Source organism: Artemia franciscana, chromosome 21 (assembly GCF_032884065.1).
Source record: "Artemia franciscana chromosome 21, ASM3288406v1, whole genome shotgun sequence".
Classification (NCBI taxonomy): Eukaryota; Metazoa; Arthropoda; class Branchiopoda; order Anostraca; family Artemiidae; genus Artemia; species Artemia franciscana.
The window spans coordinates 160278-174843 of NC_088883.1; the positions used below are offsets into that span (position 1 = coordinate 160278).

Here is a 14566-nt window from a genome sequence, read left to right on the forward strand (position 1 = left end):
GACAGTTTTGGATTACACATGGGGAAAAAACAAAAAAAAAACGCATCTGCGATCTTTATTCCTGCAAAATATACACAAACTTGATATTTTGCAAAGGAGAGTTTTAAATCACTGGAAGTAGCCTTCTCTGATACGTTGAGTTAATGGTATTATTTTATTAAAATCGCTTGATTTTTCGGGGTTGTTTCCCCGTTCTTCAAAAATCATGCCAATTTTCTTGGATTCTTAGTTTTTGATGCGAAGCATTAAACTTACTGTATTTTATATATTTGGAATCAGCGTAAAAAGTCAATTTTGGTGTAACTATTGGCGTCAAAATACTGTTTCAGATTTTCCGTCACTATTGAGCCACGTCAATTCTGACGCTCAGTTCATTGCCATGAACTGCTAGTTCTTAATAATCATTCATCATGTCATATATATATATATATATATCTTTTTTTTCAGATAATCATCTGGACCTCTCCTAGTACTCTCCGAAACGTGTCAAAAGGAGTAGCGAAATTAGAATGGTGTTTCATTTTTCCATTGGCATGGTTACTAGAGTGGATCATTAAAAATGTCGTGAAGAGCTCTTTAAAAGACTTTTGGAAAACATGGACGGATCGTTTAAGCGTCTGGTTTTCATGGTTATGGGTAAGTTTCAAGGTTTCAAAAAAAATTCTATGGAGCAATATCAGGAAAAATTGAAAAATCCCAAGCCTTTAATAAGTGTTTTATTGATAGCCACATGAATAGCCAAATTTTTTTACTTGTTTTTATAATAAACAGAAAATTAATTTGAGATACTTTACCAGGTTTGAATTCTTCTACCCACTGTCCTGTTTCTTTATGAACTACGTACCTTCTGGGGAAAAACATTATCACAAACATATGCCCGAAGGAATAAAAAAAAAGTCAAGTTTTGTCGGATGTAGGAGAAATGAAGTATATTTTATCGCGAAAATAAAACAAATAGTTCAACCCGCACCTAGTATTTATAAGAAGTAACAGGTTTGAAGAATACACTTATTTATAAAAGCTGTTTTTAGATAGAACAGGTTCGAAAGTAAGAAAAGAGAGATTTCTCTTATTGTGTACTTTACAAATCCGTAAAGCGTCCTGTATCTCTCGCAATGTTTGAAAATTAAAAGTTTCTAAATTTTATGCTAAATCGAATCACCCTTATATATTTAGAACTAAAAAAAAGAAACAATTGTATTGGATGCAACAAAATTGTTAAGGGTACTATGGAATAAATACTAGAAAATTCTGTATTGCTTCTCTTCAACCCAAGAAAGAAAAATAAGATAGCAATTTAGCTTGACAATTACTAATTTGAATCTTTTTTACCTCCTTGTTATAAATCCAAAAAATGTAAAAATTGCAAGTTGAGTTTTGTAAACTTTTATTGTCTGGATTTTTTTCACTACTTTAAGTTTCAAGTTATTACGAATCATGTTACATAAGAATTTTTAACTTTTTCGTTAGTTTTTATTTTCAGAGGGGTTAATATGATTACCCAGAAAGGGTAAACATTAAAGATATGCAGATCGAGGATCAGAGCAGATAAAACCAACAAAGAAATTGTATTTTATCGAATATTTGAGGCTTTAATAGGTATAAAAAAAATACAGCCCACATACAGTTTAGCCAATGAGAAAAAGAGTGATTACTTTCATTGGTACACGTTTGTGAAGTATTTTCGTAAGCTAGTCACATTGTCTCTAATTTCTAGAAAGATAAATAACCCAGCCTTTTCAAGACATGATTGGTTTCAAAACTACCATCGTAAAATCTTTAGCCCATCAAAAGAACAATCAGCAAAAGACAACAATAATCAAAAGAACATGTCCCCAATAAAAGGCCCCAGAAGCAGCAATTTTGTTTTTAGTGCGTATTAAAACAGAACAAGAATAAACGGACTTTAGATTTTCCTAGCTTAAGGATGACGTTGGTTTTTTGTTTCTTTTCTTTTAGATCTACTTCAATTTCGACTCTGATTGTCTCCCATACCCTTCTATTGCTTATGTTAATATATGTTCGTTTTAAGTTTGGCACGTTTTAAGTCATTCTTTAATTGTAAGGCTTGAAGACCATGCAGACATCTTGCGAAAGTTCTTTGCTTTGAAGAGGGAATTGGGGGAGTTTAAGGTTTTGAAACACCCTCCCAAGTTTTTTTTTTAATTGCGGCTTTTCCTCTATTCTTGAAAAATTACTTTAAAAAATGGTAACTTTCTGGAATTTGTCCCTCTGTTCTCCAAAAGTGGTCTGAATCAACCTCCCCAAAAAAATATTTTTCCAATCATGAAAATCCGCATAATCAATCAGATGTTTCCTAAGACAGGGGGGAGATCTAAAAGGGACTTTTGCAGAGGAATTGCCGAGGTCAAGCCACCCAAAATCCTAAATTTTCCTGAATTTCTGGGTACTTTCAGTGGGTACATATACTATAATAAAATTGTAAATGTTTTTGCTATTACCCCAACCCCAGAAAAAATCCTTTGAAAGTGTCTGCTAATGGTAATTTGCAACTTATAACAAGGTCTTTGTGGATAACTCTATTGATTGATTTTTTTTGTTTTGTTTTTCAGGACTATGCAATCATTGATGTCAATTCTCCTATACTATTTATCAGATTGTTGAAGAGGTAAACTGAACCGAAAAAGAAAACTAAACTGGGACAGTAATTTATTGCTTTCATTTGTATATACTTGGTTTTCAAAAATGTATTAAAATAGCAATGCAATTGTGGTGCATGATTTCAATCATTTTCTCAAATAGTGCAAGGTACCTCATTATAAGCCAAGAATGATCCGTGTCAATAGTAACCAATCACACAAAGATATTAAAAAAAAAAAAAAGGTAAAGGATACGGCATTAGACTTTACAGTCCCTACCGGCGGTGCTGATCTCCGTTTCTTGGCCCTTCAGCCAGGAAGTGCAATGGGGGGTTGGGGGCCAGCCATCCTGTGCTTTCACACACCCTTCCTGTTTACCTTCCCCAGATTTCTCCAGGTACCCATTTAGAGCTGGGTCGACTCTGGCTAAGCTTACAGAGTCACGCCACTGACCCCCGTCCCAACTGAAAAATTGGGTACACTGGGATTCGAACCCGCGTCCTCTCAGACAAAGGATCCCGAATCCAGCGCACCAACCAACTCGGCCAGGACGGCCAGCACAAAGATATTACCATATGCAAAAAAAGAATATTCATCTTATTGGGATTTTAAGTAACAACGGCTCATTAGAAGGATTCACCCTTCGCGAGACTGAGAGCTGGAGGGAAGTCAGTCATCCCCATGAGTATGTTTTTATGCGGACTTGTCTACCGAAAGAATGTTTTTCTTCCTTTTTTTTTATCATCAGACTCAACGAAGTCTTAGACTCGTAAGACTCTTCCATTGGACAATACGAAAAACTCTACTTCACCCCTCCTGTAAGATCAGTGTAGGGTTGGATGAGGAAATTCCTTATTTTTGAGGAAATCATTATTTCCAAGAGAATGGTCGGTAAAGATGGATTCAACTGCCATCGAGTTGAAAATGAGCTTTTAAATCTTGGAACAAAAATTTGAAAAACAGTTGGGTATCAAAACCGCTTTGGAAATCCTCTAACCATCTGATTTCTCCAACTACGGTACCTCTGCAAAATGAGATATTTTCAGAATTTTCAGATATTTCAAAATTTTCTATATTGAACAAAAAAATAGGTTTTTACTCCTGAAGTGATTTTGAAAGAAATTCAAGCATTTGAAGAGCTTTTATTAACATGATAAAGTTGGAAAACCTACCCCTGCCTAAAAAAAATTTCGGTATATTTGGTCATCTCTGATAAAACGGCATGGAATCCATAAACGTAATCCTATGGATTATTTATTCTAAAATCAATTTAACAATTTATATGTACCTAGGATGCATACTCTACGAGCTTGGTGATTTGACTGGGTTAGAGAAAAAACATTCAAGCTAGATTTTCACAAATTGCTAAATTGATGTCACAAAATACGAATGAACGAGTCGCCACTTTTAAGAGGAAGTTTGGCTTTTAATCTGTTAGATCAGACCTAGCAACATCTAGGTTTGATCTAGGCCTGGGTTAGGCGAACATCGTTTGTTCGGCTCATAAAGAACGAACCTCACGTTTCTAATTGTTTAGTCTTTATTTGTTTTATTTTTTTCTTAAGAAGAAGAGAGTATGCTATTTTGCCTTCTTTGAAAATTATTTGCTGGGCTGTTCTTTGGATGGATTCATATTTATCTGCCTCTTTCTGGAAGATTTAAGGACTTCAAACTGAACAACACTATTGTAAATATGGGTGGCCAAGGTAAATATAATTCCTTAAAAAATGGGAAAGATGGTGCTAAATTTATTTAGGAATGTAAAGATGGAAAAAGACACATGCGACTGTAATAAGAATCTATATCTCCATACACTGCGGAGCACACAATGAAATTGTCCTTCAGTTACAATACAGTTTGCACACAGTTGTACAGGCTCTATGTATGTGCACCTACTGTTAAGTGAGGTAGTGCATATATTTGTGCTTGGGCTTATTGAGGCATATATTGAGGCTTGGGGTGCCTGAAGCCTCCGAAAAGTGCCTTTTTATTCCGAGAGTTTTCAAATTTTCTCAAGAGCCCTTTGAGATCAAGACACATAATCTTTTTTAAGTATTATTATACAAATGTTAACCTTTTGCGTATTACCTTGTCCTATATGTGACAGGAAGGTTCTGTCCCCAGTCTTCACGCTAAAGTTTAGCCAATCCTATATGCAAAAAAACTATTCAGAAAGGAAGATGGGTTAGGAGTTGGCATTCAGACCGCATATATTGACCCTTTTCTGTTTCTCAGAAGTTTTGATATCGCTATTTATTGTCAGTTTATAATGGGTCGTTTGTATGTTGTTTCTGCTCAAAGCAATGGATATACACTTTTTCTTCCTGAATATGGTAAATAGGAATTTAAATGTTTGAGTTGTTGAATTTTATGTTTGATTAAAACGTATTTTCTCTGTGTGAACTATTTTTCATTGCAAAAATGAAAGCTCTGTTCCCTATCTGTTCACTATACCTACTGTTCCCTCTTCCCTTCTTGTAGGTGGTAAAAGTTACTTATCTTGATCGTTCTTACCTTTAAGTACTTGATTGTGGCAAACATTTTGCTGCTGATTTATGAACGAAGTGCTACTGTGTCTGAGTTAGCCAATGTTATGCTGGTTTGGTTGTATTGCCGAGCTAGATCATTAATATCTACTGACTTTTGTGAAGCCCAACGACCTTCTACAGGTGTAAATTCCAAGGGGATACAATGTATATAACATGGAGTTTTCTTAGGAACGGAGCTTGGTGTTCCAGAACCACCTCCCAAGAAATCTTTGTCTGACTCGTAAATGTAGCAAATGTACATATAAGCCAATTTTTTATGTGATTTTTTTTCTGTAAAACAACACCCCCTTCCACCAGGGAAAAATACTCTGCCCCGAACAAAAATATTAGATACGCCCTTATAGAGCTTACATTGCCTACAAATTGCCAAAGACCATGACTCTAATGAATCTGGGTGTTAAGCCAAGTCAGTTTGCTCCGATGTATACTAGTTTTTAGTGGTTACCGTGCAGCTGAAACCTCGTTTATCTCAACGCATATATCTGAACTTCCGTTTAACACAATCCCTGTTTAATTGAATCCCCATTTAACTAAACCCCTGTGCAACTGAACCTTCGTGCACCCTAACCCCGTGTGTAATGGCACCTTGGTGCAACCCAACCCCTTGTTTAAGAGAACCAATATTCAACTTAATTCCCGTGCAATTTAACCATTATTTCATTCGACCTTCATGCAACTCAACCTCCTTTTAACTCAACCTTTTTCTACTCCAACCCCATTCAGTTCAACTCTCCTAAAATTAAAAATATAATTAGAAAGGGTAATTCAACCCGTTTTGTAGGAAGTGATAAAATCTGACGCGAATAGAGTGGTCTTCATTCATTGGCTAATTCTTATGTAAGTGTTTTAGGCTATTTCTATACAAAACTATTCCCTTGCCCTCTAAAAAAACAACAATTTTTCCGTCTCTTACATACATGAAAATTTGCAAAACTTTCCATACCCCACTTGCATCTCATGGTTGCGGCAACAGCAACAAACTAGCACAAAGAAAACCAAGGGTCATAGCAGCCAAGAGCTTAAAAAAACGCTTAGAAAAATCTCTCTCTTGTAGGATAAATTGACGTTAATCCTGATTCAGGAATGATCGATATTATTTATATTCATCTTAGTAATATAAGTTGATTTACATGGGGTTGAATCAAATGGGGATACACCTGAGCGAAGGTTCAGTAGGGTCCCTCTCATCCACTGTGGTTATACCCATGTCACATATAGTAAGTTCACATTAGGACAAATTAGAAAACAGAACTGTGAATTGAATTATGATTTTATTTCTGAAACTTCGAGCTGGTTGCCTGCTGGTTCTGGTTCATCTGGTTTACTTTCTGGAAATCAGGTAAGGCCCTTTTCTCTGCATCCTTATAAAAGGTTTTAATTATATTCTTCTTTTTTTAATTGCAGCCTGAGATCTACATACACTTCCACCACGCTCTCTCCAATTAATTTTTGTTGAAGCCCAATTATTTAGTATTGTACAGTAAAATTAAATATTCAAAACCTTGATTTAGTATTTAATATTCTCATTACTAATCCAATAAACTACCTCCGAGGACCATACGACCACCTTTTCTATTCAAAAAACCTTATATGTTCCCTGGGCATAACTTACAGGCCTTGCTTTGAGAGCTGTGGTGTGGAAGGGGAGTTGTCGTTCTCAATTATATATTAAATAAAAAAAAACAAGTTTTTTTAGCTGAAAGGAAGGAGCATTATTTAAACTTAAAACAAAGAGAAATTACTTCGCATATGAAAGGGGCTGCTTCCTCATCAACGCGCCGCTCTTTACGCTTAAGTTTGACTCTTTCTCTCAACGCTGCATTTTAGAACAGTAAAAAACTTTAGCGTAAAGATTTTTGAATCAATGCATGTTTTGATTTTGGCTCTCCGCAGAGGAATAATTAACACGAAATTTGCAAGTTTATTTTTTATTTGTATTTTTATTTTTATTTTTGGCTAAACGGCTTTCTCATAGTTTTGATCGAATAATTTTGAGAAAAAAACCAACGGTGGATGAAGCCTAGTTGCCCTACAATTTTTTGGTTACTTAAAAGGCAACTAGAACTTTTAATTTTTTACGAATGTTTTTATTAGTAAAAGATAAACGTAACTTGTAAATTAGCTTACGTAACGAACTTTTGTACTCTCATGTTTTATTACATATATGATCGGTTCACCTCCTCGACAGTACCTCGCTCTTTACACTAAAGATTAAATTTTGTCCCAATTCATTAAGAATGACCTCTGAATCACAAAAACCATAGAATAAACTGTGACTTACAGTTTATTCTACTGTAGGGGACTGTGGGGGAGTAAGTCGTCCCCAAAGACATAGTTATAAGGCTTTTCAACTACGCTGAATAAAATAAAAATCTCAAAATTTCGATCCCTTCACCTTGGGAAAATAATTAGCATGGTAGGGGGCCTAGATACCCTCCAATTCTTTCGGTCACTTAAAAAGGGCACTAGAACTTTTCATTTCCGTTAGAATGAGCCCTCTCACAAGATTCTAGGACAACTGGGTTGATACGATCACCCCTGGAAAAAAAAACAAATAAACACGCATCCGTGATCTGCCTTCTGGCAAAAAATACAAAATTCCACATTTTTGTAGATAGGAGCTTGAAACTTCTGAAATAGGGTTCTCTGATACGCTGAATCTGGTGGTATGATTTTCGTTAAGATTCTGTGACTGTTAGGAGATGTTTCCTCCTATTTTCTAAAATAAGTTGAAAAAAATTTACAACTGTTATAAATAGTGATTCGTTGGAATAAGAAAAATTTTTTAGAAGCATTTGAACTAACAAACGTGATTAGACCGAAAGCACGACACAAGCACCGTAAATTTGCGACCATCAAATGAGACTTGACATATTCGAGCGCCAAAGGATAAAAAAGGATATACATCCTTTAGACCTTTTCTGGTGAGTAGGGTGTCAAATCGATTTTGCAGTTACTGGGTCTTTTTTACAGGGACAATTAGCAAGCTGGTTGTACAACCTTGCTGTGGTGAAGATTCAACTCTGGGCCCAGAATTGCCAAACAGAGGATCAATCCATTGTGCTGCATCAAGGGTTACAGCAAAGGGCATAGAAAAGATGTTTGAAATTGTCAAAATTGAAAAAAAAGAAATATGTGGTTAGAAGATAAGTGACAGCGGGGATCAGGACGAGTCACTAATGAAGAAAAAAAACCTTTGCGTCTAGAAGACTTGCAACAACAAGGATGGATACAAATTGAAAACGAAAGTTAAATTAACCATATATGTGATGCAGCCATGATAATGTTAAACTCGCTGATGTCTTGAATAATTCTTCAGGTTGTGCTCAGTTGATCATGTTCAGTTTTCAGCACGGTTTTATTTTATTTTCCATTCATAAAAAGACATGCATAGTTGGACAACTAATTGTTCCTAAAGTCTACTTCCCGCTTCGGAAGTACTTCAAAGTCAGTATTTAATAGTAATTGAATAGCGTACTAGACATGAAATATTTTGTCCGTGAGCATAGGAGTTGACAAATAGTATTGATAGTTTTGACTGTTCATATTTATATTTTTTTTGTAAAATCACAATTCTATAAATATCCTTATTTGACAGGGTACCATAGAACCGTTTATGAAAGTCCGACTGTGTTGCTGGTGTTATTTTTTTATTATCATTATTTAATACTAAATACTTGCTACCTGCATCTCCTTTCGATAATTTTGAAAACAAGTTATTTAGATTTTTTACAAATTAATTCTGACCATTTTATATTTCAGGAGGGTCCTAATTGCTTCTGACAAGATTCAGGATTTGGAGTTGTGTGGCTTATCCGTGGTGTCATGTTTGAATTCCATAGCTTCTATCAAATTCAGTCACCCCACCAGCAGTATCATCAATGATACAGCAGATGCTGTTATCCAACATTATATCAATTAATATTAGCCATGGAGGTGGCTAACCTATTAATTGTACTGTAGAAGGCTTTTTTCTTCGCAACCAATATCATAAAGAGTTACACCCTTATCCCGTGTCTTATTGCTATATGTGTTGATTATTTCATCCCAAGGGTAAATAACCTTCCATTTTTCCTTCTGTTTATTTTTTTATATCTGGTATGCATGGAATAATTATTGGATTTTACGAAATGATATTGGTAGCTTAAATTGAAAAAGTTAAAAAGTATTAAATAATTATAGTTCTTGTTTTAGAAGGCGAAAATATAATGGGCTGGATGAACCTTATGGGAATTATATTTACGTATGGCTCAATTACTGTGAATAGTAACTGCTTGGTCAGCAACTGCTTGGTTAGTGTTTGCATATGACGTCAATATACGCATATAAGGCTTCGTATATACACAGACAATGCGACAGCGAAGAATGATGTATATTCACAAGTTTTACGTAGTTAAAAACATATATATATATCTATCTATATCCCAAGGTGGCTTCACCTCCCATTTTGGCTTATCAATCGCTCCACGTATGCCATAGAGGAAGGAAAAAAATTGCAACTGTTATAAAGGATGATTCGTTGGTATAAGCAAAATTTTTTCGAAGCATTTGAACTAACAAACGTGATTAGACGGAAAGCAAGACACAAGCACCGTAAATTTGCCATGGGTGAAAACTAACAACCTGGACCACCAAATTAGACTTGACATATTCGAGCGCCAAAGGATAAAAAAGGATATACATCCTATAGACCATTTCTGTTGAATAGGGTGTCAAATCGATGTTTCAGTTGCTGGGTCTTTTTTACAGGGACAATTAGCAAGCTGGTTGTACAACCTTGCTGTGGCGGAGATTCAACCCTGGGCCCAGAATTGCCAAGCAGAGGATCAATGCATTGTGCTGCATCAAGGGTTACAGCAAAGGGCATAGAATACTGTAAGACAATAGTTTGCGTGTTTCTATGTTTTTATTTTAAATTTTTTCTTTGGCAAGTATGGCAAGTATGTTAGATTTCATGTTATGTCGATTTCATGTTTTAATTTATAAACAAACCCTTTTCTCTTTTTCACCTTATTCTAATAATACCAATTCTGTTTTATTTCTATTTTCAGGTGCTTCCTCTAAAGTGATATTGACAGTTTTCAGTTCTAGGTTCGGAAAATCTTACTAATCACTTTTCACATTTGCAGTTTTTCAGTAATTTTTTTAGAGTTTTTAGGTTACAAATATTTTGAAAAAGCAGACTGTGCCTCTAAGTCGACAAGGAATTAGACAAAAATTGCAATGGTATCACAAGAACAGAGAAGGAAAGATATGAAAGCCAAGCTAAACAGGTTGCTGGCACAAGAGGAAGTTATATGCGGGTTAAAAGAATGAAAACAGTAAAGATGCACACCATGAAATTTCACCATAATAGCTAGTGGTATAATATCGTTCCTATAAGTCAGGGTGATTCCTATAAGTCGGGGTGGTATTGAGCTATAAGTAATGACCAGATCGGCCCAAGAGTAACCGAAACCGAAGGAATAACCAGTGTCATAGCAATAGATGCATCAGAAATCACATATTTTATGTTTTTTTCAATAAATGAAATTCTAATTTTAAAGTTCTCCTTCAAAATCTACGCACACGTAATGTTTTCTCAAAAAATATTTTTCAAATAGAAAAAAATCATGATTTACATATGTATATGATCTTCAATTCGTATTTTGAAAATATTACAAGTGAAATTCATTCCTGGAGGCTCCTTGAGGTGGGACATGGATGACCATAAGTTCCCTAAATGAGTCCATTCGAATTAAAAAAAACGGAATGTTTATATAACAATATGTAACGGCTGGCTACATAGGAAACTTCGTTGCTAGGGACGTTCATTACTGGATCTTGTTGCTAGGGGCTGTCAGGAATATGCAAATTATATCCCCGCTAAAACACGCAAATGAGGTAATCTGGCAATCTATCTAGCTGACAATATAGGCAATTTGGTTGCTAAGAAGGGTCATGATCGGATTTAGTTGCTATATTAAATGACTATGAGAATTATGTCCTCATGGGCTCATATGCCCCATACTACTATTTTCACCTTATCTATCTCTCCTTAAGCTTCTTTCCGGGCCAATTTTCTTTCAGGAGCTTCGTTTCTGTTATTTTTTGGGAGAGATAGAGAGCAATTATAATAAGTGCGTCAATTGTTATTATAAGAATATTTATTTTAAAATGAGCCTTATTATGTTTCAGGTTCTTACAGCAGCTTGGCTTTTGTCCATAAGAAATTATCAGATTAGGTAATCAGATTTGTCACGCTGCAAGCCGTCACATGGCAGATTTCTGCATGCGAAACTTTCACAAGAAGTAGTAAGTTTTTATCCTTAAGTTCTGCATGATGATGGTTGTATTGATTGGGTTTCCAGAACCCAAAGCCATTTCGATGGGTAGCTTTTTCTTTCAAATAGGGAAAAAGCTTCTGGATGAAATCGGGAAGAGAAGATGCACTGATTATAAGACTTACTGCACAGATTTGGTTGAAAGCTGGTTAAGCTATTGTTGTTTTTTCCTTAATACATAGCCATAGTGATGTGACTAGGCTATTAGAATGCACTGTTTTAGCCCTCCTGTAAACAACTGAAGGTCTAATTATACTCCAGTTGATAAAATTTGTCAGAATTAAATTTATGACTGTTAAAATCAATAGCACAGCACACCATTTTCAGATAGTTATTGTTTTTGAGAAAAATTTGTTGGAGTAAATAATTAATACTCTTATATGAAAATTATTTTTAGTTTAATGATTTAACTGTAACAGATCTAATGCTTGCCCTTAGTTTATTTTTTTTTTAATCATTTTTTGTATATGCATGTTTTTTAATTTTTTAAGAATAGAACAAGTTTAGGGGGGGGTCAAAACTTATAACCCTCCCTTGAATGTAGCCTTATATGCATTAACAAAGATTTATAAACAAACACTTAAACTATGAATAAAAACTGTAATAATGCAAACTATAAATATAAATATATACTATAAAACATTTTATCCGATCTCGGTGTTGTATAAATACGTCCGCAAAATAGAGATTTGTGTTTGGAATCAGGTTTCCAGATATTCCGATACCCAATATAAAGATATATTAGAATCTTTTTCTTTTAGCAGTAATTGAATGGACTTCCGTGACTAATGATTTTTTTTTTAATTTATTAATAACAAATACGGTAACCTTTGTCGCTTATTCATATTCCTTTTTTCTCTTAACTGTATGTTTTTGTTGAGTTTACTTGAAATAACCACCCCCAGCCCCCCTTCCCCACCTTACTGTTGACCAATGCGCATTATACCCTAATCACTGAAATTTACTCAGGGATATGTTATTGAAAGTTCAATTTATTCACAGCTTCTTGTTCTAACAGTCAAGCCTCTATAATAAGTGCTTTTATTCCTTCTTACTCCCTTAACTGAATATTAAAACTGAAAAATTCTATATATTTTTTCTAACTATCCTAAAGTTCCCCTGCAAATTAATAAAAACTACACTGAAAACTTTGCTATCTACATCTAATAGGTTTTGACTACCTAATACCGACCAAATAAGCTATAAAATATAGGTTTCAACTGTTCAATGCGGCAATTTGTGTTTTTGTAATCGGCAGCTGAAACGTTTATTTGACGCCCCTTCCGCCATTAATTCCCTTTTTAAAATTCTCATTTAAACTTCTATCAGCAAAAAGAAATTTCTTCTATTATACGTATAATTTTCCTGACTGAAAGACAAAGAACGAGTTCACATAAACGATTACGCTAGTAATTGCAAATTCCCAAGAACTATTATACTAGTTGTTTACATTTTAGCTTTAATGGGCGGCTTTTGAGATTTCCATTCGTTAGAGAGAAGGGTCTGGAAATCAAATAGCGCCAGTTGACTCAAGGATAAACGGCGAATTCACCCTTTTTCCGATATTAGGATTAAACTCAAGAATAAATTGTACAAATTTGTCCTCAGTCTGTAAGTAAGGAAAATTTTCTAAGTACAAAATTCTAAGTAAGAAATATTTGTAAAACACCCGTGACACCAAAATTGGTAGCCTCTCCCTAATACCTAGTATAACTCCAAAAGAAAAGACTCCTTAGAGGGAGAATAGCACAGAACGATGCTAACAACTGCAAATAATATGCTAAAAAAGAAATAGATAATTGCCAGAAAACCATATTTAATTTAGTTTCAGAATTCAATGAAGTTTCCAAATATTTCATACCCCTGCTTATATCCAAGAGACCCAATATTTCTCAACCGTTATCAAGTAATAATGCAAATTTGTTTTCCAAATTAATGGCTATTACCTTGTATCCTATTGTGTCAGCCATTGGGACCACATTGGATGTCGCTGAGTCTCATCTTCTCTCTTAAATAACATCCAACTACCATTTCCAACTTCTATTGACATTGTCCTTCTTTTTTGACGTTGTACTTCTTCTATAGTACGGTGAGAATTCTGCGCCTAAAAAGATACATTTTTTATGTGAAGTCAATAGACACATTTTTCTACCGTGCTTGCCTCATAACACCGTGCTTTGGTACGGCAATCAGCAAATCAGTATCTATTTTTATAGTAATAGTAATATGATAATATAGTAATATGGTAATATAGAAATATATATAGTAATATAGTAATCAGTAACAGATGAAACACAATTCCAAAATGGTGAGCAGGGGAAATGGGCTAACATGTACGCAGGGGGTGGGGTCCAGCCTCTCCCCCCCCCAAAAAAAATCCCCAAATTTGTGTTTATTTTTACATGTTTTTCTGATACATCTCACAGAACAAGGGATTTGAAGGACCCGCGAAACACATTCCTGCGTACGTGCCAGGGCAGGGGAATTCAATCCCACCATCTTTTCACCAAAAAAACGTAGTTTTTTATTGTTTGACTATAGACCACTAAGATCGTTTCGCAACAAAAGACTCGAAACAAAACTTGAAATATATCTAAACGAGAAGACAAACAAAAATAAAGTACAAAAAGCGAAACGAAAATAAAAATAGGCGAAATTAACCACAGTTGCTTTAAAAATGTAGAGTACGGAAAGTAAGCAAGAAGATATAATTCAGTGTTTTATTTAGATAGTACTGAGAGGATTATCCGAACCAGCGCTTCCACTATTGAGGATTTTCCCGATATTGTCAGATTTTTGGCCCTCTCGTCGGAAAAAAAATAATTGTGTCGGGACTTTATTTTCAATAAGGAACAGATATATATCCTATTCTGAATGGTTCAAGTTTTTTTTGTTTTTTTTTTTTTTTTTTTTTTTTTTTTTACTAGAGAAGGATTTTCAAATTAGCAACATTCGTGGGCCGTTCTGTTAGTGATTTTCAAAAGCCTCTTACCACTAGTTTGAGAAAGGCAAAACTTTTGAAAATTCACACATGTGTGTTTGCTGCTGCTGCCAATTTGGGATTTTAGGAAAGTTAGAGTAAGACTTTTTGCCA

The 14566-nt window shown here is 34.8% G+C and overlaps 1 long non-coding RNA gene across 2 annotated transcripts in view; it reads right to left on the bottom strand.

Moving 5' to 3' along the window:
• Positions 1-431: 431 nt before the first annotated feature.
• Positions 432-14566, bottom strand: part of LOC136040993 (uncharacterized) — a 70840-nt gene continuing 56705 nt past the window's right edge. For both annotated transcript variants that reach the window (XR_010620923.1, XR_010620924.1), the window contains exon 5: positions 432-13576. This is a non-coding gene — a long non-coding RNA (uncharacterized LOC136040993). The remainder of the gene's footprint in view (positions 13577-14566) is intronic.